Genomic DNA, 25,149 nt, shown 5'->3' on the forward strand with positions numbered 1-25,149 from the left:
GACCTAGACACACACACACACATGCATGTACACACACACACACACACGGGGACACACACACACACATGGATACATACACTGTAAACACTACATTTAGGACCAATAATATGACAGTGTTACCTACTTGAATATACACTGTCTGTGTGTGTGTCTAGTGTGATGCCCTCTCTCCCTTGACCTGTCCCCCACCCACCCTCTCACCTCCTCTCCACCCACCCCCCTTAAAAACTCCTTTAAAATGTGCGTTTGAGCAAGGAGGAGTTTGTCAGACGAGGAACAGACTGTTAGCTCCATCGGTTGCAGTTTGGTCCACTTCATAAATGTTACTATTGTAATAGAAAGAACCAGAGAATCACAATACTGTCACAACTGTGCACCTCTGATCCTTGATGTACTGTATACACTATACACACTGTACCTTATGTGTCGCTTTGGATTACCAAGTCGGTAACACTTTATTTGAAGGGGTGTGAATAAGAGTGACATGACACTGTCATGGCACTGTCATAATCATGACATCCTCTCCACAATAAGCACTGTACTTTGTGTGGCCTGCCACTGCTCCAGAGGTAGACTACTGCCAGAGGCAGTGTTGGTCCTCTGGAACAGGAAGAGCCCTGCCATGACCAGAGCACCACTCCCTTATCTCCCTGGACCACGGCTGGACAGGTGCTGATCTGAACTCCCAGAAAAACTCAGAGAAAGAATTGAAGAAACCTTGGGAGGAGCAATTCAGTGAGGGATCCCCTCCTCCAGAGACGGTTAGTGAAAGAGGTGCAGAACACAGGCTAAACATAGTCATACATCAAAAACACACAGGGCCCTATCTTGCACCCAGCGCAATTGACTAAGTCGACAACGCAAGTGTCATTCCTTGTTTCACTCGACGCAAAGCCGACTTTTCCCTCCACGGTGGGCGGTTCAGCGAAAAAGGAGGCGTGTTCCGGTGCAAACGTTCCCTGGTGTTATTTTGCAGTTTCCGAAAAACAGTTCCGCCACTGACCAGGAAAAACTAAAGTCAATGGCGTATTATTCAGATGCTATTTTAAGAGCGCAAGCTTGGTCCGTGCGCACTGCTGGCGAGGCCAGGGTCTTCTTTCTGCAAAGCTACGTTACATTGTTTTGATTTACGGCGTGTTACATTTCTTCAATGATTATAAAATGTTTTTCATGAGAAATCTCTATGTATGTGAACTTGATTTGTGGCCATCACACGCCCCCAGCCCTGTCCTGCTGTGCCCATCACATGCCATCACAGCATGACAGGACAGGGCTGGGGGCATGTGATGGGCACAGCAGGACAGGACAGGGCTGGGGGCGTGTGATGGACACAGCAGGACAGGACAGGGCTGGGGGTGTGTGATGGGCACAGCAGGACAGGACAGGGCTGGGGGTGTGTGATGGGCACAGCAGGACAGGACAGGGCTGGGGGTGTGTGATGGACACAGCAGGACCGGACAGGTAGACGGATGGACGGACGGACAGGAGGGGTACATGACATCCAGAAACTGAAGATCTTGGAGATCCATGCAGGGGAGGCAGGGCCAGGTGGGGAGGAGGAACCACAGCTGCTGCCCCAGAGTCTCCTCACTGAACAAACCCCCACAGTAGGAGTTGGTTATACTGTGAGCGTCTGCATGTGTTGGAGTCCAGCTCCTCCTCTCTTCTATCCATCCTCCTCCAGCAGGGCTGGACCCCTCCATTCCACTCATGAGCCTCACCTGGGCAGCTGGTGGTCTCCCGTGGGACATACCTGCCTCTGATCACCTGACCCAGGGCTTGCTGGTGCCGCTGTCCAAGGTGCTGACTGGAGTGGTGCCTGTGGTGCCTACTGGGACGCTGTCCATGGTGCTGCACTCCTGGGTTGCCACAAGGTGGAAACAAACAAACACAAAGCTTTATAGAGGGTATAATACGGTGGCCCTGAAGTGCAAATCACACCCCCTAATATGAGTACATCCCCCAAATGAAAACACTCCCCCCAAATACGAGTCAACTCCCCCCAAATCGGATGACTTGTTCACCTCCCCCCAATACAAAAACACGCTCCCCCAAATGGAAAACGACATTACATTAACTCAAAAACACATTACATTAACTCTGAATGGAAAGGGTAGGTACTACACTTTAGCGCTGATTGGAGGAAGTAGGCTAACTAACAAGAAATATGAAATTGATCGACAGAAGTCCAAAATGCAATAGCCTGGCAGAGTTACGTGCACCAGAACATTTGTTTGGCTATTGAAGAATTCCATTGAGAGGGACCTGTTAGAACACAGAGGTCTGTCTGAGGCTGTGCAGAGCACATGCATTTGATTTGCACATTAGGCGTCCTGGGCCAGATGTGCCAACAGCACCCCCACCCCCCGGGGGGGCAAGTCGAGGTGCCGCCCCCCCAACCGCAACACGGATATGTGACTTGGCGCCCTCTGCTGGTTGTGCGGGACGGTTAATTATTGGATGAACTTGGTAATTTGCCTTGGCTGTCATCCAGACTGTACAGAGCACACTCATGTGATCCACTGGGAGGGGTCATGTGATCCACTGGGAGGGGTCATGTGATCCACTGAAAGGGGTCATGTGACACGCTGGCAGACTTTCTCTCAGTGGTATGAAGGACAAAACATCGACCCAATCTGGTACCGGATCAAAACGTTCTGGTGCTTTTTACAATCACTGTTTGACAGGAGACTGTGGGTAGTGTCAGGGTATATGCAACAGCCGTCTCAGCTTGTCATGAAGGTGTAGCCAGGACGACTGTGTTCAGCCACCTGGTTAAAGGTTTCCTGTCTGGTGCGTACAGGCTCAGACCCCCTCAGAGAGCGTCAGTGCCCCAGTGGGACCTGTCCATGGTGCTGGAGGCTCTGTGGAAGCACAGACAAGACAGGGTCTAGTTATGTTAGACTGTTTGAACCAGCTGCTACCTGTTCTATACCATGACCTCTAGAAACACCCAGACCTGCCCTGGACCCCCACTCTGCTGCCTGCTTGATCCCTCTCCAGACCTGCCCTGGACCCCCACTCTGCTGCCTGCTTGATCCCTCTCCAGACCTGCCCTGGACCCCCACTCTGCTGCCTGCTTGATCCCTCTCCAGACCTGCCCTGGACCCCCACTCTGCTGCCTGCTTGATCCCTCTCCAGACCTGCCCTGGACCCCCACTCTGCTGCCTGCTTGATCCCTCTCCAGACCTGCCCTGGACCCCCACTCTGCTGCCTGCTTGATCCCTCTCCAGACCTGCCCTGGACCCCCACTCTGCTGCCTGCTTGATCCCTCTCCAGACCTGCCCTGGACCCCCACTCTGCTGCCTGCTTGATCCCTCTCCAGACCTGCCCTGGACCCCCACTCTGCTGCCTGCTTGATCCCTCTCCAGACCTGCCCTGGACCCCCACTCTGCTGCCTGCTTGATCCCTCTCCAGACCTGCCCTGGACCCCCACTCTCCTGCCTGCTTGATCCCTCTCCAGACCTGCCCTGGACCCCCACTCTCCTGCCTGCTTGATCCCTCTCAAATCAAATCAAATGTATTTGTATAGCCCTTGACAACCATGTCACAGAGGGCTTCACATACACCCATAGAACTGCCCCTCGACCAACCTAAACCCTCAAGGAAGCTCCCAACGGGAGAACAAATGGAAGAAGCCTTGGGAGGAGCAATTCAGAGAGGAATCCCCTCCTCCAGAGACGGTTGGTAAGAGAGAGGAGCAGAACACAGTTTTGAAACACCAAAATCCATTGTTCAGCTTAATAGATGTGGAAAGGGACCGGGAAACTGGTTTCCGGTTGGCGACCAGGTCCAGCGTTGGCAGACCGACGACCAGGCAGGTGCTGACAGCTCAAACCCCCCACACCATAGGGGATGTGTGGAGGGGGGACTAAGAGAGGAGAGCAGGGATTAGAGAATGCCAGGAGAAGCTAACAGTCACATTCATATTGGAATGAGATTTCCCACCGGTCAAGTGTGGACTTGTGCAGCAATTTAGCAGAGCAAAAAGGGGTTCTTTGATGAAGCCCCACACACCAAGACAGCGCCAGCCCCCCTCAGTTGGAACATGAAATCTCTCCAGACCTTTCCTGGACCCCCACTCTGCTGCCTGCTTGATCCCTCTCCAGACCTGCCCACCCTGCCCCTACTCCTCTTCAGACACTGCTACCATGTCTGTAAATAGGTTACATTCATCTCACATTAGTCAGGATTGACCCCTGGTTATAGCTACTCATATACAGACATCGGACATTAGTCAGAATTGACCCCTGGTTATAGCTACTCATATACAGACATCTAACATGAGCCTGGATGTTATCAGTGGGTCAGGTCAAACACACCAAAGCCTGCCCACAATGTGTTCCTGACAATAAAGAATGTGTTCACTGTAAACATGTTGTGACTAGTCTTAGTGGTGATGTATTGAGACATCTCCCTGGTCTCTGCTCCAAGACCAGTCAGCATCATTATAGGCCTCATGAAGTTTCCCTTCCTGAAATGCTGTCCCTGTCAGCACATTTAGGATCGTTGACCTATGCACTTTTTGTGAAGCTCTTTCTTGTAAGTCGCTTTGGATAAAAGCGTCTGCCAAATGAATACATGTAAATGTAATTTAGGTGAGAACTGAAAGAACTGTTTAGACTAAAACAGGAAGTCACAACATTCTCAGAGATGATGTATCTGATCCTTTGTGTTTTGTTCACTATGAGTTAAGCACACCTCACCTGCTCATAACTTAGTGTCACTTCTGTGTATCTGTTGTGAATCTGAAGGTGATCGTTTCATTGTGTTCCCTAATTATGTATAATCAGGTCATGAGTTGCTGTCAATACTGCCAGCCTCTGGTATTACTGTAATGTAGTGCCTCAGCAACACTACAGGAACACAGTGTTAGATCTCCCTCATACACAAACACAGACAGTAAACACACTTCACCCTGACATGATCCATCTGGTGTCTGAGCAGCATGTTCTGTGCAGCAGTCAGGACACACAGGCTGCACAGTTATTCAGCAAAGATCTAGATCCTCCTGACACCCAGGAGAAAGCTCTGTAGAGGTTTACATGTTACATGACATGCCGGTTTGGGTTTGATTAATGGCTTTCAAATAATTTCACAAATGTTTTATTTGTTATAGTTATGCCTCTATAACTGATTAACCTAACTTCTGTTTGTGAAGTTATTCACATTTGTGACATCATTGGAAAGCCTAAGATGTCCTCTCAAATGGACAAAGTGTAAAATAAATACAATGGGCAGTATGGTTGCAAAGTCACTAGTCCAAATCCAATATCATTGACAGAATAGACAAAGACAAACTATATCCAGTCAGCCCCATTGTGTCAACCTTTCTAACTGGATGAATCCCTCAGTGTTGAACCCTGGTCTCAACTTGTGTTCTTTCTGTTGGTTTCCCTCTTCCTCTTTATGCTACGTGTCAGTTTCAGTATCACAACTCAATGAGAGAACTGTTTCTCAACAGGAAATGTCCACTCCCAACCTGCACTCATAAAGAGAAGACGCAATACTGTAAGTGTAATGTACGTTATTTTTATTGACAGAGATTTAATGACATTATTTACAGAACTCCAAGCACTTCAATCAATAGACTTGGTGAACAGCACTGTTGGGTGCTTGTTGTTTACTGTGCTGATTCACTATGATGGGCAGTCACCTGAACAGTACTGTTGGATGCTTGTTGTTTACTGTGCTGATTCACTATGATGGGCAGTCACCTGAACAGCACTGCTGTAGACCTTCAGACCTTCAGTCAACATAGATCTAGTTCAGACGCATGTTCTGGTGGGTCAACAGACCAAAAGACTGACTTCACCAGACTCCAGACTGTGGTGTGTGTGAAATATTTACATTCAGTTTTCAAAAAAAACTACTATGTGTTTTTGATATTTATCTTCTGAAAGTTATGGTGACCGATCGTTATTCAGACAAAGTGAACCATGTTTATTCTACATGAGTCTTTATGTTACCTCCCATCTTGGTCAATGTTCAGACCTATTTGTAGATCTAGCATGTTCTGAAGAGGTATTTGATCTGACAACCGACCAAAACTTTACTAAATACCTTTGGAGTGACATGCTGTATGCCCCTTCAGTATTGGCATTGAAAGGAAATATATTATAACTGACAGTGCATGAATCGGTTGTAAATGAACAAAATGCTAAACAAAAGTATTTCATGTCCAGGCAGAGACAACAGACAACCACCCCCACCCCCCCCCCCCCAACAAAATAATAACAAAATATATATATTGATTATTGTTCAAACCTATTTGTAGGACCCCCAAACTGATGGAGAGATGGAGCAGGGACCCCCTATTATATATGTTGCATAAAATGTTGTTTTATATTAAACTGGGCCTTGTGCCATGTATGAACATAGCTACCCTGTTGTTATAGATTTTTTTTACAAAGGTATCTTCTTTTCTATAATATTAGGGCGGGGATCTTAGTCAGATGGGGACTGAATAGGCTCTCGGCCAATCACAGGGAACCTGACAGAGCCACCGTGTAACATGTGGCCTTGTGATTGGCACAGCACTGATAGGGGCAGGTCCTCCTCTTTGTGTACAGGAAGCTTGGAGGTCCAAGCTAGTCTCATGCTGTGAGTGAACCACTGCCCAGCTTGAGAGAGCTCCTGTGAGGAGCTGAATGGGCTGACTGAAAGATAACGTCTTCTGCCTCCATTTATCTGTTACTGCTGACTGAAAGATAACGTATTCTGCCTCCATTTATCTGTTACTGCTGACTGAAAGATAACGTCTTCTGCCTCCATTTCTCCGTTTGCTACAATATGTAGGGTACATTTTAATGTGTATTTACAGACATTAAATACAAAATAAAACTAGTCTGATCAACAACAACAATTGCGACCCCCCTGCAGTACCTCCCTGGTCAGAGTTGACAGGTGAAAGGTCATTCCCTGCAGTACCTCCCTGGTCAGAGTTGACAGGTGAAAGGTCATTCCCAGTGGCCCATGTTGTTTATTCTCTCTGGTTTCCAGATCAGTGCTGATGAAGGAGAAGTAGAGACAGATATAATACTGAGACACAACCCTGGTCTCTGGTCATCTTTGTCAAACCCATGACTGTAAATGTGTTAAGGTGTTGTTGTTCCTGGAAGGAGCCTGAGTTGAGAGCTGTCATGTTCTGAGGAGAGAGTTTCATCTGATACAGCAGACCTTAGCATGTTCAACTTCCTCATTTGAACAGCAGTCAGGGGACAGTATGTAATATTCAGGCTGCTATTCTGCCTACAAAGACAACTATCATCATATAAAACGTTGTATTACTCCTGTTCATGAAATGTGACTATTCCATATGTTATTCAGAGTGACACACTGGAAGGCTGATAATGGCAGCCCATGCAGGTTGAAGCTATTCGTGGCTCCATGTACATGAGCCAGTTGTGTACGTGCTGTTTCTCACCTTGTGGTTTCCTGTCAGCATCCGCCCACAGCCTGAAGAGAGATCTGTCTCTCAACAGGACATGTTCACATCTGCATTGCATGGACTTGGTAGTTAATGCCTTCAGAACATCACTTCAATACAGAGCACCCAGATCCTCAAGACAATCAGATATGATTAAAGTCAAATAAGGTAAGTGTGATAATATGTCATTATTCACAGTAGCATATTGATTGATTGGTTCTGTGGTCAAAAGAGCAAATCTTCTACTCTCGTGGGTGTAGATGTGGGCTTGTAATTATTTTTTGATACCACAGCAATTTGAATTTTAATTATTGATGTTTTAGGCTGGTGTTTTCACATGGTTGAAAATGACACAAGCTGCTCTATATGTGGTGAGTCAGACCATGTGGACAGTATATAGACCAACCCTGCTATCCATCATCACACTGTATATGTGGTGAGTCAGACCATGTGGACAGTATATAGACCAACCCTGCTATCCATCATCACACTGTATATGTGGTGAGTCAGACCATGTGGACAGTATATAGACCAACCCTGCTATTCATCATCACACTGTATATGTGGTGAGTCAGACCATGTGGACAGTATATAGACCAACCCTGCTATCCATCATCACACTGTATATGTGGTGAGTCAGACCATGTGGACAGTATATAGACCAACCCTGCTATTCATCATCACACTGTTGTTGTTCTGGTGTTGTTGTCACTACTGTCATCGACACGTCATTGTTTGAATGTAGTTGAGGAATTGAGATGTTACTGTAATCAAGTTGTTATTGTTTCTATATACTGAAGCCAATTACTTACGCCTAATGTTATTGTTGCACTAGTTATTGGTTTTCCTTTGCGCTTGTTAGCCAAGATGCAGTTACTCTGTGATCTGGCTAAATACAATCTTCCTTGAATTTGCCACTGAAATACTGTACTGTAACTATTCACTTCTGATGAATCTTGATCTTCCTCGGGTACATATTCCACTCATGTGGAACTATACTGTCTGTAAACGATGACAGGTTTCCCTCCCTTATCCACTCAGCTCAAACTGAGAACTGGTTTAGAGCAGGAAATGAGACCAAGATACCACAATGCTTCCTCTTGAAGAGAAGATGGAGCCTTGCACAACTAAACCTGTCATGGCTGGCTTTTAGTCTGTGACAAAAATGATTGCACACATGGGGTTGCAAAGTTATGCATGTATTGACCTAAACTGAGAAAAGCAGTGAACAATAACTAAGGGATGGGATGAGTCCATTAGTGAAACAGCAGTGAAGGGAGAGTGAGTTTGGGTCAGGTTGGTTATAGGTGCTGGTCTGTGGTCAGCTGTGAAGCCCTCTGTGACACTGCTGATTGGTTATAGGTGCTGGTCTGTGGTCAGCTGTGAAGCCCTCTGTGACACTGCTGGTTGGTTATAGGTGCTGGTCTGTGGTCAGCTGTGAAGCCCTCTGTGACACTGCTGGTTGGTTATAGGTGCCGGTCTGTGGGCAGCTGTGAAGCCCTCTGTGACACTGCTGGTTGGTTATAGGTGCTGGTCTGTGGGCATCTGTGAAGCCCTCTGTGACACTGCTGGTTGGTTATAGGTGCTGGTCTGTGGGCATCTGTGAAGCCCTCTGTGACACTGCTGATTGGTTATAGGTGCTGGTCTGTGGGCATCTGTGAAGCCCTCTGTGACACTGCTGGTTGGTTATAGGTGCTGGTCTGTGGTCAGCTGTGAAGCCCTCTGTGACACTGCTGGTTGGTTATAGGTGCTGGTCTGTGGTCAGCTGTGAAGCCCTCTGTGACACTGCTGGTTGGTTATAGGTGCTGGTCTGTGGTCAGCTGTGAAGCCCTCTGTGACACTGCTGGTTGGTTATAGGTGCTGGTCTGTGGTCAGCTGTGAAGCCCTCTGTGACACTGCTGGTTGGTTATAGGTGCTGGTCTGTGGTCAGCTGTGAAGCCCTCTGTGACACTGCTGGTTGGTTATAGGTGCTGGTCTGTGGTCAGCTGTGAAGCCCTCTGTGACACTGCTGGTTGGTTATAGGTGCTGGTCTGTGGTCAGCTGTGAAGCCCTCTGTGACACTGCTGGTTGGTTATAGGTGCTGGTCTGTGGGCAGCTGTGAAGCCCTCTGTGACACTGCTGATTGGTTACAGGTGCTGGTCTGTGGGCAGCTGTGAAGCCCTCTGTGACACTGATGATTGGTTATAGGTGCTGGTCTGTGGTCATCTCTGAAGCCCTGTGTGACACTGCTGGTTGGTTATAGGTGCTGGTCTGTGGTCATCTCTGAAGCCCTGTGTGACACTGCTGGTTGGTTATAGGTGCTGGTCTGTGGTCATCTCTGAAGCCCTGTGTGACACTGCTGGTTGGTTATAGGTGCTGGTCTGTGGTCATCTCTGGAGCCCTGTGTGACACTGCTGGTTGGTTATAGGTGCTGGTCTGTGGTCATCTCTGAAGCCCTGTGTGACACTGCTGATTGGTTATAGGTGCTGGTCTGTGGGCAGCTGTGAAGCCCTCTGTGACACTGCTGATTGGTTATAGGTGCTGGTCTGTGGGCATCTGTGAAGCCCTCTGTGACACTGCTGGTTGGTTATAGGTGCTGGTCTGTGGTCAGCTGTGAAGCCCTCTGTGACACTGCTGGTTGGTTATAGGTGCTGGTCTGTGGTCAGCTGTGAAGCCCTCTGTGACACTGCTGGTTGGTTATAGGTGCTGGTCTGTGGTCAGCTGTGAAGCCCTCTGTGACACTGCTGGTTGGTTATAGGTGCTGGTCTGTGGTCAGCTGTGAAGCCCTCTGTGACACTGCTGGTTGGTTATAGGTGCTGGTCTGTGGTCAGCTGTGAAGCCCTCTGTGACACTGCTGGTTGGTTATAGGTGCTGGTCTGTGGTCAGCTGTGAAGCCCTCTGTGACACTGCTGGTTGGTTATAGGTGCTGGTCTGTGGTCAGCTGTGAAGCCCTCTGTGACACTGCTGGTTGGTTATAGGTGCTGGTCTGTGGGCAGCTGTGAAGCCCTCTGTGACACTGCTGATTGGTTACAGGTGCTGGTCTGTGGGCAGCTGTGAAGCCCTCTGTGACACTGCTGATTGGTTATAGGTGCTGGTCTGTGGTCATCTCTGAAGCCCTGTGTGACACTGCTGGTTGGTTATAGGTGCTGGTCTGTGGTCATCTCTGAAGCCCTGTGTGACACTGCTGGTTGGTTATAGGTGCTGGTCTGTGGTCATCTCTGAAGCCCTGTGTGACACTGCTGGTTGGTTATAGGTGCTGGTCTGTGGTCATCTCTGGAGCCCTGTGTGACACTGCTGGTTGGTTATAGGTGCTGGTCTGTGGTCATCTCTGAAGCCCTGTGTGACACTGCTGATTGGTTATAGGTGCTGGTCTGTGGGCAGCTGTGAAGCCCTCTGTGACACTGCTGATTGGTTATAGGTGCTGGTCTGTGGGCAGCTGTGAAGCCCTCTGTGACACTGCTGATTGGTTATAGTTGCTGTTTGGGGTTGATTCATGGCTTTCAAATAATTTCACAAATGTTTTATTTGTTACAGTTATGCCTCTTTATACCATGGTCTGGGTGAATACTCAATTCTGATTGGCTGCAGGGGTGTCCATTATCGGGTGATAACGGACACCTACTGCGTCATTGCAGCAAAACTGTCTTTTGACCATTCTAAATTATTCCGCTGGCTACACAGGAGCCTGTACAAAGTATCTGAAATACGTAACCATAACAACAGTGACGTAGTCAAAGCCTGCATTTACAATTTTGAAAGACTTTAACAAGCTAACTTGTATTTACAACAATGAGTGGCTTCAGTATATATTTTAACCTATTTGAAAAATGTTTCTTTTCTGAATGTAGTGTGTCAGTGTCACGTAACCGCTCATCTCACATCCCATTCGCTCTTCACCTCGCTAGTCAATCGAGACAGTCTGCGGCCAATACGACAGTAGCAGCAACTCTACACATGGCCCATTATTTTCTTCTTAAAAATCTTGATTTTATTTGGGGACAATGACATGGCTCGATATCTGGCTAGTCTTGTTGTTAAACATACTGTCAAATTAGAATCACTGTTTGGAGAAAATGTCAACTTTGATGCGGTCATCTCACATCCATTTGCTATTCAACTCGCTCCACAGGCTGCGGCCATACTGTAGCCTAGTACTAGTATATGGCCGATAATTGTTTGTGAAAATCTTGATATTGATTTTGGGACAGTGACATGGCTGGTTAGCTAGCAAATCTTATTGTCAAACATACTGTAAAATTATATTTACTGTTTGTCAACCGTACACAATGTTATTGCCTCTGAATCTTGCTAGCATAACCTTAGCTTTCAGGCTAATAGCTCAGCCAATTGAAAGCCGGTGTTGGTTCTATGAGCTGAGCGGACTATAAAATATCAGAGTTGGCTAACGTTAAAAAACGTTAGATTTATTTTGCAAAACGCCTGAAAACATAAATTAATGTTTGTTAAAAAATCGTTGGCAAGTGACCATGGTATAAGCGGGATAATGCCCAACGAGGTGTCGATTATCACCTGATATTGGACAATGCGGATGATTATATTCATAAGGGACAGGTCATGTTTCTGGACATAATAGGTGTCATAGTCCATATGACTGTGTCTACATCGACATATATCTTACCTAGAAATATACCCAAAGCAAAGTTACTATTTCAAATCCCAAAGTAACCAGGTACCCAGTACTTTGTTATGGGATCCATAACTGCTGGTGCTGCCTGGGCTAAACTACAGGTGTTTCCTCATTCATTACATAGTTTACACAGAACACAGAGGTTGGCAACACAGAAGATGTCATTTAGTCACTGTTACTAAGTTTACTGTCAGAGAGGACAGAGGGTAGGAACAATACTGAGAGAGAGAGAGAGAGACAGAGAGAGAGAGAGAGAGAGACAGAGAGAGAGAGAGAGAGAGAGAGAGAGAGAGAGAGAGAGAGAGAGAGAGAGAGAGAGAGAGAGAGAGAGAGAGAGAATAAAGATAAGTGGTTAGAAAAGGGTGGTTGTCCCTATGTGTCCCCCTGCACTGTTCTGGCTGAAAGAGACAGAGAGAGAGAATGGCCAAATCAAATCAAAATGTATTTGTACATTATAGCCCTTTTTACATGCAAGCATGTCACAAAGGGGTTCACATACGCCCATAGAACTGCCCCTCAACCAACCTAAACCCTCAAGGAAGACAAGGAAAAACTCCCAGAAAAAAAATTCTAGAGGAGAAAAAATTGAAGAAACCTTAAAAGGAGCAATTCAGTGAGGGATCCCCTCCTCCAGAGACGGTTGGTGAAAGAGGTGCAGAACACAGGCTAAACATAGTCATACAGCCGGGAAGTGTCAATGGGTGTTGAAACACCAAAATCCAGTGTTTGACTTGGGTCAGTTGGTAGATGTCAGTCTAACCAGTGGTAGCCACAGGGCTGGGGACTGTGATCGGTGCAGCATCACAGGCAGGGGGGGAGGGGGGGGGGGGTGAGGGAAGGGACCGGGAAATTCTAGATTCTGGTTGGCGACTAGACGAGCAGGCAGGTGCTGACAGCTCAAACCCCCCACCACAGGGGAGGTGTGGAGGGGGGACAGAGAGAGGAGAGCAGCTCTCCTCCACCTGACTACCTACACCTGTATCTCCAGGGACAGGTGAGGGTCAGTCCAGGTACAGCAGGTCTATAGGAGCATGGTGGTCAGGGACAGGTGAGGGTCAGTCCAGGTACAGCAGGTCTATAGGAGCATGGTGGTCAGGGACAGGTGAGGGTCAGTCCAGGTACGGCAGGTCTATAGGAGCATGGTGGTCAGGGACAGGTGAGGGTCAGTCCAGGTACGGCAGGTCTATAGGAGCATGGTGGTCAGGGACAGGTGAGGGTCAGTCCAGGTACAGCAGGTCTATAGGAGCATGGTGGTCAGGGACAGGTGAGGGTCAGTCCAGGTACAGCAGGTCTATAGGAGCATGGTGGTCAGGGACAGGTGAGGGTCAGTCCAGGTACAGCAGGTCTATAGGAGCATGGTGGTCAGGGACAGGTGAGGGTCAGTCCAGGTACAGCAGGTCTATAGGAGCATGGTGGTCAGGGACAGGTGAGGGTCAGTCCAGGTACAGCAGGTCTATAGGAGCATGGTGGTCAGGGACAGGTGAGGGTCAGTCCAGGTACAGCAGGTCTATAGGACCATGGTGGTCAGGGACAGGTGAGGGTCAGTCCAGGTACAGCAGGTCTATAGGAGCATGGTGGTCAGGGACAGGTGAGGGTCAGTCCAGGTACAGCAGGTCTATAGGAGCATGGTGGTCAGGGACAGGTGAGGGTCAGTCCAGGTACAGCAGGTCTATAGGAGCATGGTGGTCAGGGACAGGTGAGGGTCAGTCCAGGTACAGCAGGTCTATAGGAGCATAGTGGTCAGGGACAGGTGATGAAGAAAGTGTTTTGTCCGTCTCTTCATAAACGGAGTGACTAAGTTCAGTTGAGTTCTGGATTTCAATAAGTATTATCAATCTGCAGATTGGGAGAAAAAATCGGACCTCTGACCATAAATGACAACACAACACCAGGCTTAGGTCTCAATCATGTCTCTCTCAGCCCTGAAGGCTGGAGGACCATCTTTTATAGGGCACAAGAATGTAAACATAGATAGTGACAGTCAGGCAGTAATGACGTTACAACAGTCTCAGAGAAAAAGATTCACAGCTCCCAACACATGACCACTCAGCCTAGAGAGTTCATAGTTGGAGCTCTCCTTGTAGCCATAACAAGGAACATTTAGCCAGTACTTTCTCCTGACCCCGAACATCTATTAACCCTGACACATAGACACAATCTACTCTTATTAATAGCAAGCTTACATGAGAACATACTAACTAGTATCCAATGACTAGTTCTATTGATTAGTGAATAATGTAAGCACACAGGAAATCGCAATTTCTTCCACAGTCCCCCCCTTTTGACGTTTAACGTCAACACAACAACTGTTTATCTGGGGCCTGCTATGGTGCCTTACATTTCATAAGTTTTATAACATTTCAAAACCTTAACAATCAAACAATACCGTATCTGTTACTACCCAACGCAGCATACATGATTATAGGATTTAAAAGTATTACGTAGTACCCAATCATAGGTAAAACAAAATCAATGAAGTGAACAGCATAATGACAGTTCATCAATGATTCTAGAAACATAGGCATATTTCTCTGCTGGACATACCCCCTGGTCATGCTCTTGTGAGCTCAACACAGCAGGGTATCGATCAAACACTGTTCATTAAATTCAGAGTATTTCAAACAGTATTAAAGTAATAAAGTAACCACCTTTAATTATTGTTAACTGATCTGTGGTCAAGCATTGTATATCAGTTGGAAAATAGAAAGGAGCCAAATGGCCATCTTTATTACAATGGCAAAGTAGACACTTGGTACTTGAGATTAAATATCAGACATTTCAATCATTCCCAGGGCAATAAAGTAATCATCAGTCTTGCTTGCTTTTGTCTGTGGCTTGATTTGGGCTACCATAATCTTACTGGCAGCCTTCCGAGAGCCCACTGCACAGCACTGTACACAGCAGGCAGTACACATCTTCCAAGCACAAACCACAATCAGCACAACAACGATTAACATGCCCAATCCAGTGATTCCCATTTGAATGATAGTCGAAAAGAAACCCCCCACAGAGGAGGTCAGCCAATCAGCAAAATTCCAAGGTTCAGGTTCCCCCAAATCGGAAATGATCTCTTTAATGTGCGCAGCCATATTTGTGATATTAGCAGATTCATCTGGGATAAAAGTACAACAGTCATGACCTATCACAGCACATGTACCTCCCTGAGCTGACAACAGATAATCCAGTGCCATCCGGTTCTGCAGCACTACTTGTCTCATAGCCTTCATCTCATAAGCAACCGCAGTTAAGGCGTCGGCTGTCTCATTACCAATGGACTCCAACCCTACTGCTAAGCTCCTAATATCTCTAAAGGCAGTGATAATACCATACGCAGGGAGAATGGCAGCTGAGAAACGTGAAAAGTGGTTGTGCACTATTGATTCCAAGTGATGTGATCCCAGCTTCTTAGCATCTGCATTAACAATACTTCTCTTGTGGCGGTGCCACCAATGTTTTGGCAAGGGGTGCAGGGGCAACCCATCTACAGGTCTGAGGGCTCCTACAATAAACCCATGGTAACATGTTCCTGACCAGTTGGCTGGCAGAAAATAATAAGCCCTGTTACCACATACCCACATGGTGCCATTGTTAGCTGCATGAGGAACCCCAAATGGATCTGTTGTAATACTTATCGGTCCTCCTTTAACAGGCAAATCAGACAACTTTGTATAAGCATATGTCGACACAGTATGATTACACGTGCTGTTCCCCAATGCCCTCCCTGTCCCGTTATGAGTCACACATAACCACGCCTGTGGGGCATAGGCTAACCACAATGGGGGCGAATAGGTAACTCCTTTAGGAATGTGTCGCTTGTGTACAGTAACATTTTTCACATTCAACCCGATACACTGCCAACTCCAGATCTCACACATATCTGCCTTAGAGAGTGGGACCGCTATCCAAGGATAGGTTCCTGCATGTTGGGGAATCATACCACACACCCAACAAGACCCATTTCCTCTCATTTTCCGTGCAGTCATTTTGGCGGTTCTTAGGAAGGTGTTGGCGAAGTATTCAGTCTTCATGTGTACTCCAAGGTGATGGGTGTCAATGTTCAAATCAGTTTCTTTGGGAGCATGTAATATTGACTCTGGTAGTGGCTCATGTCTGCGATATCTGTGGACTCGTGCGTCCGTTATCAGTAAATGTCTGTCAGGTGTGTGCGTCAGTTTATCTGTGGATATCATCTCTCGTCGTAGCTCAGGCAGCGGCCTCGGTTTCCTTGAAACAACCGAGGTCCTCTGCCTCAGTATCCTCTCGTTCCCGTTCTGGGTGCTGTCCTCTGCTTCATGTAGAGGCCGGAGGAAGACTGAAAGTGTCTTCCCTTCTCCAGGCTCCTCTCTCTGGTTTCCTGTCTGGGTGCTGTCATCTGCTTCATGAATCACACATGGGGGAGAGAGGCATGGTGGCAACAGCAGCCCCTCTCTGGCTTTCTCCACATGTGACTCACCTTTTGACGTCTTCAACACCTCCGGGTGGGTGCTCTTTGGGACCTTCGTCTCGGCGCCCCTGGATTGGAGTGCTGGACGGCAGGGTCCTGGTTCTGGCTCAAATCGGTCCGCTGGACTGGAACCTGCTCCCGAATCAGCCGCTGCGACCGGGTCTCCATCCCCCTTGGTGTACTCCCGAAGGAGCAGCCCAGTGGGGATGAGACAAATGGCAAGTTGGAGCAGACACCATTTGGAGGTGCACCTGCTCCTCCACCGGCCCCTTGCTCTCCGTTGGGACCCTCCACCGTGTTGTTCGGTGGAGGGGCCGTTTTGCAGTGTGTCGCATGGATCCATGTCGGACGACCCTCCACTTTCACCGCTGTGTGAGTCACCAAGAGAACCATGTATGGACCGGTCCATCTCGGTGAGAGGGCAGTCCTCCGTTTGTGCACTTTCACGTACACGTAGTCTCCCGGTTGATAGGGATGACATGGCTCCCCAGCAGGTTCAGGCAGGGCAGCTTTCACCTGTGAATGCACAACCCTGGCTGCTCTAGTTAGGGCGTAACAAAAGTTTAACATTGTATCATCCATCTGGTGGATATTCATCTGTTTCAATGATAGTGGGGGAGAGACAGGCAATCTCATGGGTCTCCCTAAAACTATCTCGTGTGGAGAAAGTCCATTCCTCCTTTGGGGAGTGGACCTCATGGCCATAAGAGCTAGTGGGAGTGCATCAGGCCATTTTAGGCCAGTCTCTTCACATATCTTGGCTAGTTTGTTTTTCAAAGTTCCATTTTGCCTCTCCACTGCCCCCGCAGACTGTGGGTGGTAGGGACAGTGGAAATGCTGGTTGATCTGGAGCGCTTTACAAAGTTCCTGAACAATTTGACCTGTGAAATGGGAACCTCTATCACTGGACAGTCTTGTGGGGATCCCATATCTACAGATCACATCTCTCATGAGAATCTTGGCTACCGTGGTAGCACCCGCTTTCTGACATGGGTAGGCTTCTACCCATTTCGAAAACATGTCAACAATTACAAGTACATACTCAAAATTACAACACTTGTTCATCTGAATAAAATCAATTTGTAAATGCATAAAAGGACCACTTGGAGGTGGGTGGGCTGCGTCTCTTCTCTTTGGTCCCTTTCCAGCCTTTGCTGCTAAATCAGCTCTAGCATTTCCTCTTGAAACATCATCTGTATTGTTAGTATGAGCCTCACACTTAACAATAGCTAGCTTTCTCGGTAGTAGTATTGCAGATAACAAATTATCAATCATCTTTCCATTCTTGATTGCTCCACCTGAGGAGTTAATGAAACCCCTTTCTCGCCATATGGCACCAAAATCGTGAGTAACTCCAAATCCATATCTTGAGTCGGTGTAAATATTTACGATCCTTCCTTCTGATAAACAACATGCCCTTGTCAGAGCAAACAACTCGGCTTGCTGTGCAGTGCATTGTGGAGACAGTTTACCAGATTCGAATGTCTCACTGTCCGTGCAGACCGCATATCCAGAGTTTAGAGAGCCATCCCATGCTCGGGACGAAGATCCATCTACGTACAACACAAGTTCAGCATTTTCCATAGGTTTGTCAAACAAATCAGGTCTGGGTGTTAGCACTTTATCGACAACCATCTCACAGTCATGTGGTTCACCATCATCAGGGGTGGGCAACAATGAAACTGGGTTCAATGTGGGGCATCTATGGAATGTAATGTTACTTTGAGTCAACAATTACAGTTCATACTTTGTAGCTCTAGTGGCTGACAGGTGTTGAGTTTTGGTGCGTAACAGAAGAGCACTTACTGCGTGAGGAACCATCACTGCCAAGGGCGACCCCAGCACTATATCTGAAGTTGCTTCCACACATGTTGCCGCAGCACAGACTGCTCGTAAGCACGGGGGAAAACCTGCTGCCACAGTATCTAAAGACGAACTCACATAGGCGATAGGCCTCCTAAGATTACCATGCTGCTGGGTCAGTACACCCTGGGCAAACCCTTTGGCCTCGTGGCAGTACAGTGTGAATGGCTTGGTGTAGTCCGGCAGACCGAAGGCTGGCGCCTGGGCCAAGGCCTGTTTGAGAGATACAAATGATTTATCAGCTTCAGTGTTCCACAACAAATGAGTATCAGCCTGGCCCTTCATTAAATCAAGGAGAGGTCTAGCCAACAAAGCATAATCAAGGATCCATTGACGACAATACCCCGCTGAACCTAGAAAAGACTTTAGTTGTTTTGCTGTTCTAGGCTTCGGTATCAACCGGATGGCCTCCACTCTATCAGGAGTCAATAGCCGCTCTGTACCTTTGAGTGTATGGCCCAGATACTTGACCTCCTCGGACCATAACTGCAGTTTTGCCTTTGAGGCCTTGTGGCCCTTCTCAGCCAGTGCCTGTAGCACAGCAATAGTGTCCTGTTGGCAGGAGGCAAGGTTCTTAGAACATATCAAAAGGTCATCAATATACTGCACCAGAGTAGAGCCGGCTGCTAAGGTGACATCCTGGAGGTCCTCTCGTAAGGCTTGACTAAACAACGTAGGTGATTCGGTGTACCCCTGTGGCAGAACTGCAAACTTATACTGGACCTGGCAAAACGTGAATGCAAACAGATAATGGCTCTCTTCTGCAATGGGAACAGAGAAAAAGGCACAACATAAGTCAATTACTGAGTAATGAGTTGTGTCAGCTGGAATGCAGCTGATTATTGTAACAGGGTTAGGCACGACAGGATGTGTTGGGATAACACATGCGTTGACTGCTCGCAAATCCATAATAAACCTCCAAGTGTTTTTACTGGCCTTCTTCAAAGGGTAAATTGGGGTATTACATTTGCTCTTACAACATACAATGATTCCTTGTGCTAACAATGATGCAATTACTGGCTCAATTCCCTTTTCTGCGTCCTTACTGATAGGATACTGTGGTTTGTTCAGCAAAGGTTTTTTGGGATCTACAGTGATAACTACTGGGATAGCGTTCTTAATGCGTCCTACATCATTTGCATGCTCAGCCCATAACTGCTCGGGCACTGCTGCTAATAAGGCTGCATCCGTGGTGGAACGCTCTGAACAATCTCTGCAGTCCACCAATGGATCTGTGTGGGAATACAGAATGTGATAGGCCAAGTGTTCCTTTTCCTGAGGAATAGATAAGAACACTCCATCAGTAGTGCATTTAATGTCACAATTCAGTTTGCACAACAAATCCCTTTCCAAAAGATTTACTTCACACCCCGTAGTTAAAAGAAACGCATGCTCATCACTCAATGGACCAATATCAACTCTTAACGGCTTGCTAACCACTGTTTGAACAGGAATCCCAGATACCCCCACTGCATTGACTGTCTGTCTTGATTTTGGAAAATTTGGATAGTTTTGTGCTGCAATAACAGATCTAGTTGCTCCTGTGTCTATCAGAAAAGGAAGGTCTCTGCCTTCCACCTTCAACGTAATCATAGGTTCATTATCACTAGACACAGTTACTACCGGCATACATGTTGTGTTTCGAGTCCTAGGCCTCCCTATTGTTGTTGTTGTCTCTGACCTTGCGGCGGCTCGAACGGCTCAGTATCAGGCCAAGTCAACTGTCTCTGTTGGGGGTGGTGATTCTGGGGCTGTGAAAACCCATTGTACTCAAGGCGATACTGTTGGTTAGGAGGGGACTGGATCCCATACGAATGCTGGGTCTTTTTACCAAACTGCGCATACGTCTCAGGGCACTGGTGGGCCCAGTAACCTTTCTTCCCGCAGCGTCGACAAACATCCTTGCCCATTTAATCTGTCTGTCTCCCCCCCTTCGAGTTTCTCCCTTTTCCTTTACCTTTACCTTTACCCTTGAATCATTTTTCCTGTTGTTCTAAAGAGCTTATTTGCAAAGCCATTGGTTTCTCAACTTTCTTTCCTGCATTTGCTTGCATTAATGTAAAATTATGCTTTGCATAATCCATAATCATATCAACTGTTTTGTTCTCCCAATGCAGAACTTGTTTCTTAACTTCTACCTGGAGTTCAGGGAGCAAACCACACATGAACACATGACAAAGTGGCACAGGGGAAGCGGCCGCAGTAAACCCAGAGTGTTTGTCAAATATCTTAGTAAGCCTTTCTAGGTAGTCTGTAGGTTCCTCGTCTTTCCTCTGTTTACAATCATACACTTTGTTCCAGTCCAGAACACCAACTCCCATTTTTGGTATTACAGCTATCAAACGGCGTTTAAGTGCTTCATATGGTGCATTTTCAAGTTCAGCGTTTGGTGCAGGCCAAACTAGTTCTGCGTTATCCTCATCAGGAATCAATGCTTTCAGTTTTCTCAACACTCCAGGCTGGAGTGCTACCTCTAACAATTGATTCAAATCTAGAAAAGTAGGTCTGTGTGCATTGATAGTTATTTGCAGCTCTCTAATAAATTTTGCTGGGTCTTCTCTTATGTCAGGGAAACCCTTACCTAACTCCCTCAGCTCAGTCACTGACCACGGGCGATAAAGGTACACAGGCTGTAATGCATCAGGACCTGGATAAGCTTGCATAGGGTACATGGGCACTGGAGGGTCTAACTGGTCAGTGTTACATGTCTTGCGTGTTTGATATGTATGGGGCTCTCTTTCTTTGCTTGAGTTACGTGAACCCCGAGCTGATTGGAAACCCCGACCTCTAGAGATTGCCCTCTCTGTTTCTCGCCGTGGGTCGCTGCTCAACTGTCTCAATTTCGTCAGCAGGGCTAGTTCATCTTTAGTTAGGCCTACCGGATCAATCACATCTGTGGTGCTTGTAGCACCAAGTAACCCTTCAACCTTTTCTGGTAGTTTCTGTGCTGGCTGCTCCTGACCCGATGCTTCACCTAACAATGCATTTTCCCTGTCTCTGGCTCTCCTTTGCATAGCCACAGTCATAGCAACAACATCATCTTCATCTTCGGTAAATAAGCTACAAATCTTAGGTAGTGGTTTTCCTAGGGAATTTGCGCTACCTTCAGCCTTTTTCACGACTACTGACTTCTCACAATTTGTTTTCGCACTAGTCTGTTCACGCAACTCCATGTTAGCATGTTCAAGCAATGTCTCGAGTTCCCTCACTCTCTGAAATTGTTCAGTCTGATCACGTTTTAACAATGACTCCCGCACCTTCTGTTTCTCAAAGTGCTCTAGCTCGATTCTAGCAGTCTCTTGTTTGTCTCGCTCGAAACGTTCCAACTCTTTCCTAGCTTCTCTATCAGAATCAGTTTTAGCTTGTTCGGACCGTATTTTCTCAAGATAGCCAACTCCACGTCGTCTCGTAGCTTCAGTTAACCATATCATAAACATTGGCCAGTTGACAAATTGTTTAGTCATCCGACTTGTTTCCTTGTCTTGCAAAACCACTTTTAAGCTCTCCAATACTTTTACGTCAAATGTTCCCTCCAACGGAAAACAATGTGTCGGGTCATGATTAGTCCATGCATGCCATTTCTCAACGCTTGACACTGCTTGACACTGCTTGAATTCCATGTAAATCAAACATATACCGACTATTCTCAGGTAACAACGTCTCTATTGCTTTCGTATTGGACGCTAGATTACCCATACTGAATTACAATGTAGGCTATCTGTAACGAATCTCATAACGGTATGAAACCAACTTAATTGATTTACTGCAGCAATAATCAGACAGCACTTTAGAACAGTCACACAAACTCTTAAGAATAAACTACAAGAAGTGTGGTGGTGGTGAACTACAAATATGGCCTTTTCAAGCCAAAGTATCCTCGCCTTCCGGCGCTCGATCATGGGACGCGCATACAAAGACCCGACTCTTTGGGAACGCGCATACACTAATTTCCAAAACTCCGTTACCTCATGAGTAACAAAATAACCACAATTTTGTGCTTAAAAAAAGACGAGTTAAATCATATAACTGCCAGTCTATATTTCCCTTAGTGTTTGATTGTGTCCCTCGCTGATCATTAAGTGCCAAGATTGTCAGTTAACCTCCTAACTGTCCCTTTTACATTGACAAAGTATCCCTAACTTGTTTAAAACCCACTTTACCATTAAAAGTCGGTCTCTCGCATAAAGCCTTTGACCCTAACACATTATGACCGCCCACCTACTGTGCTTGGTCTAAAGGAAGAACAACACTTAATACAGTTACAATTCAAACAAAATAAAATCCCAATAAGATCTCTGTTCAAAAGAGAATTTTTTTTAACATGCATAGAAAATAACATTTCCTTGTTTGGTTCACCCCTGGTCTGTATCTGTAAAACCATAACTCTCTGTTAACAGATCCTTTACCTCAGATCAAGAGTATATGGTCCGTATTCTCCGTTAACAGATCAGATTCACATTCAATACTTCCCGCGACCAGGGTTCTTGTACGCTATCAGAGTTTGCCAACTCTGACCAAGACAAAGTAAAAATAGCAAGTCAAACAATGACCCAAATTTACTAAACCAAACTCTACCTAAACTAAAACGTTCTATTATCTTCCTCCTGTTGAGGCCTAGCAGACTCTGCTCTGCTAAGACCAGGCTCCCAACTGAACGTCACAATAAAAGGTTCTTAAATTGTTTACGTTACCAGTATCACAGAGGGACAGCAGGCGCACCAAGCACAAAGCAGTCCGTGAATGGGTTTTTTTTTTTTTTAAAGGATCCCCTTACCTTTTTGGTTTTTGCGCGTCACGGGTTCTGCTTTATACTGGTGCCGCCGTGGGTCTCTCCTGGATCTGGTTCTGCAATCCTGCTGCTCGACAACGCCAATTGATGAAGAAAGTTTTTTGTCCGTCTCTTCATAAACGGAGTGACTAAGTTCAGTTGAGTTCTGGATTTCAATAAGTATTATCAATCTGCAGATTGGGAGAGAAAATCGGACCTCTGACCATAAATGACAACACAACACCAGGCTTAGGTCTCAATCATGTCTCTCTCAGCCCTGAAGGCTGGAGGACCATCTTTTATAGGGCACAAGAATGTAAACATAGATAGTGACAGTCAGGCAGTAATGACGTTACAACAGTCTCAGAGAAAAAGATTCACAGCTCCCAACACATGACCACTCAGCCTAGAGAGATCATAGTTGGAGCTCTCCTTGTAGCCATAACAAGGAACATTTAGCCAGTACTTTCTCCTGACCCCGAACATCTATTAACCCTGACACATAGACACAATCTACTCTTATTAATAGCAAGCTTACATGAGAACATACTAACTAGTATCCAATGACTAGTTCTATTGATTAGTGAATAATGTAAGCACACAGGAAATCGCAATTTCTTCCACACAGGTGAGGGTCAGTCCAGGTACAGCAGGTCTATAGGGGACAGGGGAGATAGGGCAGGGTTAATACAGGAGAGCAGAACTTCTGGTCAGAGTGTAATAATCTGCTTTAGATGTTTATGCTGTTAATGATTCAACATTCTAGAGTGTGTTTCCACCAGGGCATTGTGAAGTCACTGTGATCTCAGGTAACAAGGGCAGTGGAGAGGTGGATTCTGGGACCTGAAGTCCTGTAGATATCCAGACCAACAACTCTACATCTATAAAAAAAATCTTGTCTCAGGGATATTGTCTTTCTTCAGCTAGTTGTAGGTCTGTAACTTCACTTGTGTCTGATGTTCTGATGTGACAGTACACCCAGGGCCCTCCTAGCTGAAGGGTTAACAGCTCTCATGATGGGCTCTATATCACTGGACTCTGACCTGTTTTATTTTACTGTTCAGTGTACGTTTTACTATAATGAATGATGGCGTCTATATGACCAGACTTTGATCTGTTACTGAACCTTTTGTACAGAGTCACTCCTTTTGAAGGAGCAGCACAAACAGCATGAACAGATTTCTTCTTCAGCGCGAACGACAATGCCTGCTTGACTTGACGTTGTGTTTGTGAATTCAGACCAGGAGAAAGCAGAGGTAAGTCCCTCCAGGGACCATGTTCAGGTCAGGCAGGAAGTGAGGATGATTCTAGTTGAACGCTCAGACCTACAATCCTTTTACATGGAGGACCAGGGTGTGGTCAAGAGACACAGCTGAAACGTTGGAACATTTGGTTGGACGCTCACATGAATAACTGTATCTAGTAGAGAGTGAAGGATTTTAATGGGTTTAATGGTAATATTTGTTTGTCAGTACTCAGTAGTTAGTTTTTCATGGTACTGAAGGTGATTTTGAGTACAAAAGCACAATACAGATCCTTGGTCTTTCCTGTTAATCATTGTCTAAAGTACAGATGTCTACTGGACTGGGTGTTATTACAGAACATGTGACGACAGAGAGAGCAGTTTCAGAGAAGGCAGTAAAGCTGCTTTAGATAAGATTACACTGTTCATTAGGTCTCTTGAGGTTAAGTTGTTGAAAGTGATAATGTGTTAAATAATAGAATCTAATCCAATGTTGATATAGCAGAGTTAGACTTGGTGATGTTTCCCCAGTATGAACACCTCTACCAGCAGCTCTGACAGTCCCTCCCTTCCTGACTTTCTGACTCTTATTTAATCTACTCATCCGTCTCAAACACACCAGCTCTCCCTCTGTCTCTCTCTCTCTCTGCATGATACACACACTACACACACCTGCCTCTCTCTCTCCCTCTGTCTCTGTCCATTACTCTCTCCATCTCTCGTGTTACATGTGCTACAGTGTACCGGGACACCAGCCTTCAGTAACCCGTCAATA

At 46.4% G+C, this 25,149-nt stretch overlaps 1 pseudogene; it reads right to left on the bottom strand.

The window, feature by feature from the left end:
• Positions 1 to 1,763: 1,763 nt before the first annotated feature.
• LOC146274032 (uncharacterized) lies at positions 1,764 to 16,981 on the bottom strand (annotated as a pseudogene).
• Positions 16,982 to 25,149: the final 8,168 nt, after the last annotated feature.

Source organism: Hypomesus nipponensis, chromosome 9 (genome assembly GCF_054491055.1).
Source record: "Hypomesus nipponensis isolate SF chromosome 9, ASM5449105v1, whole genome shotgun sequence".
Lineage (NCBI taxonomy): Eukaryota > Metazoa > Chordata > Actinopteri > Osmeriformes > Osmeridae > Hypomesus > Hypomesus nipponensis.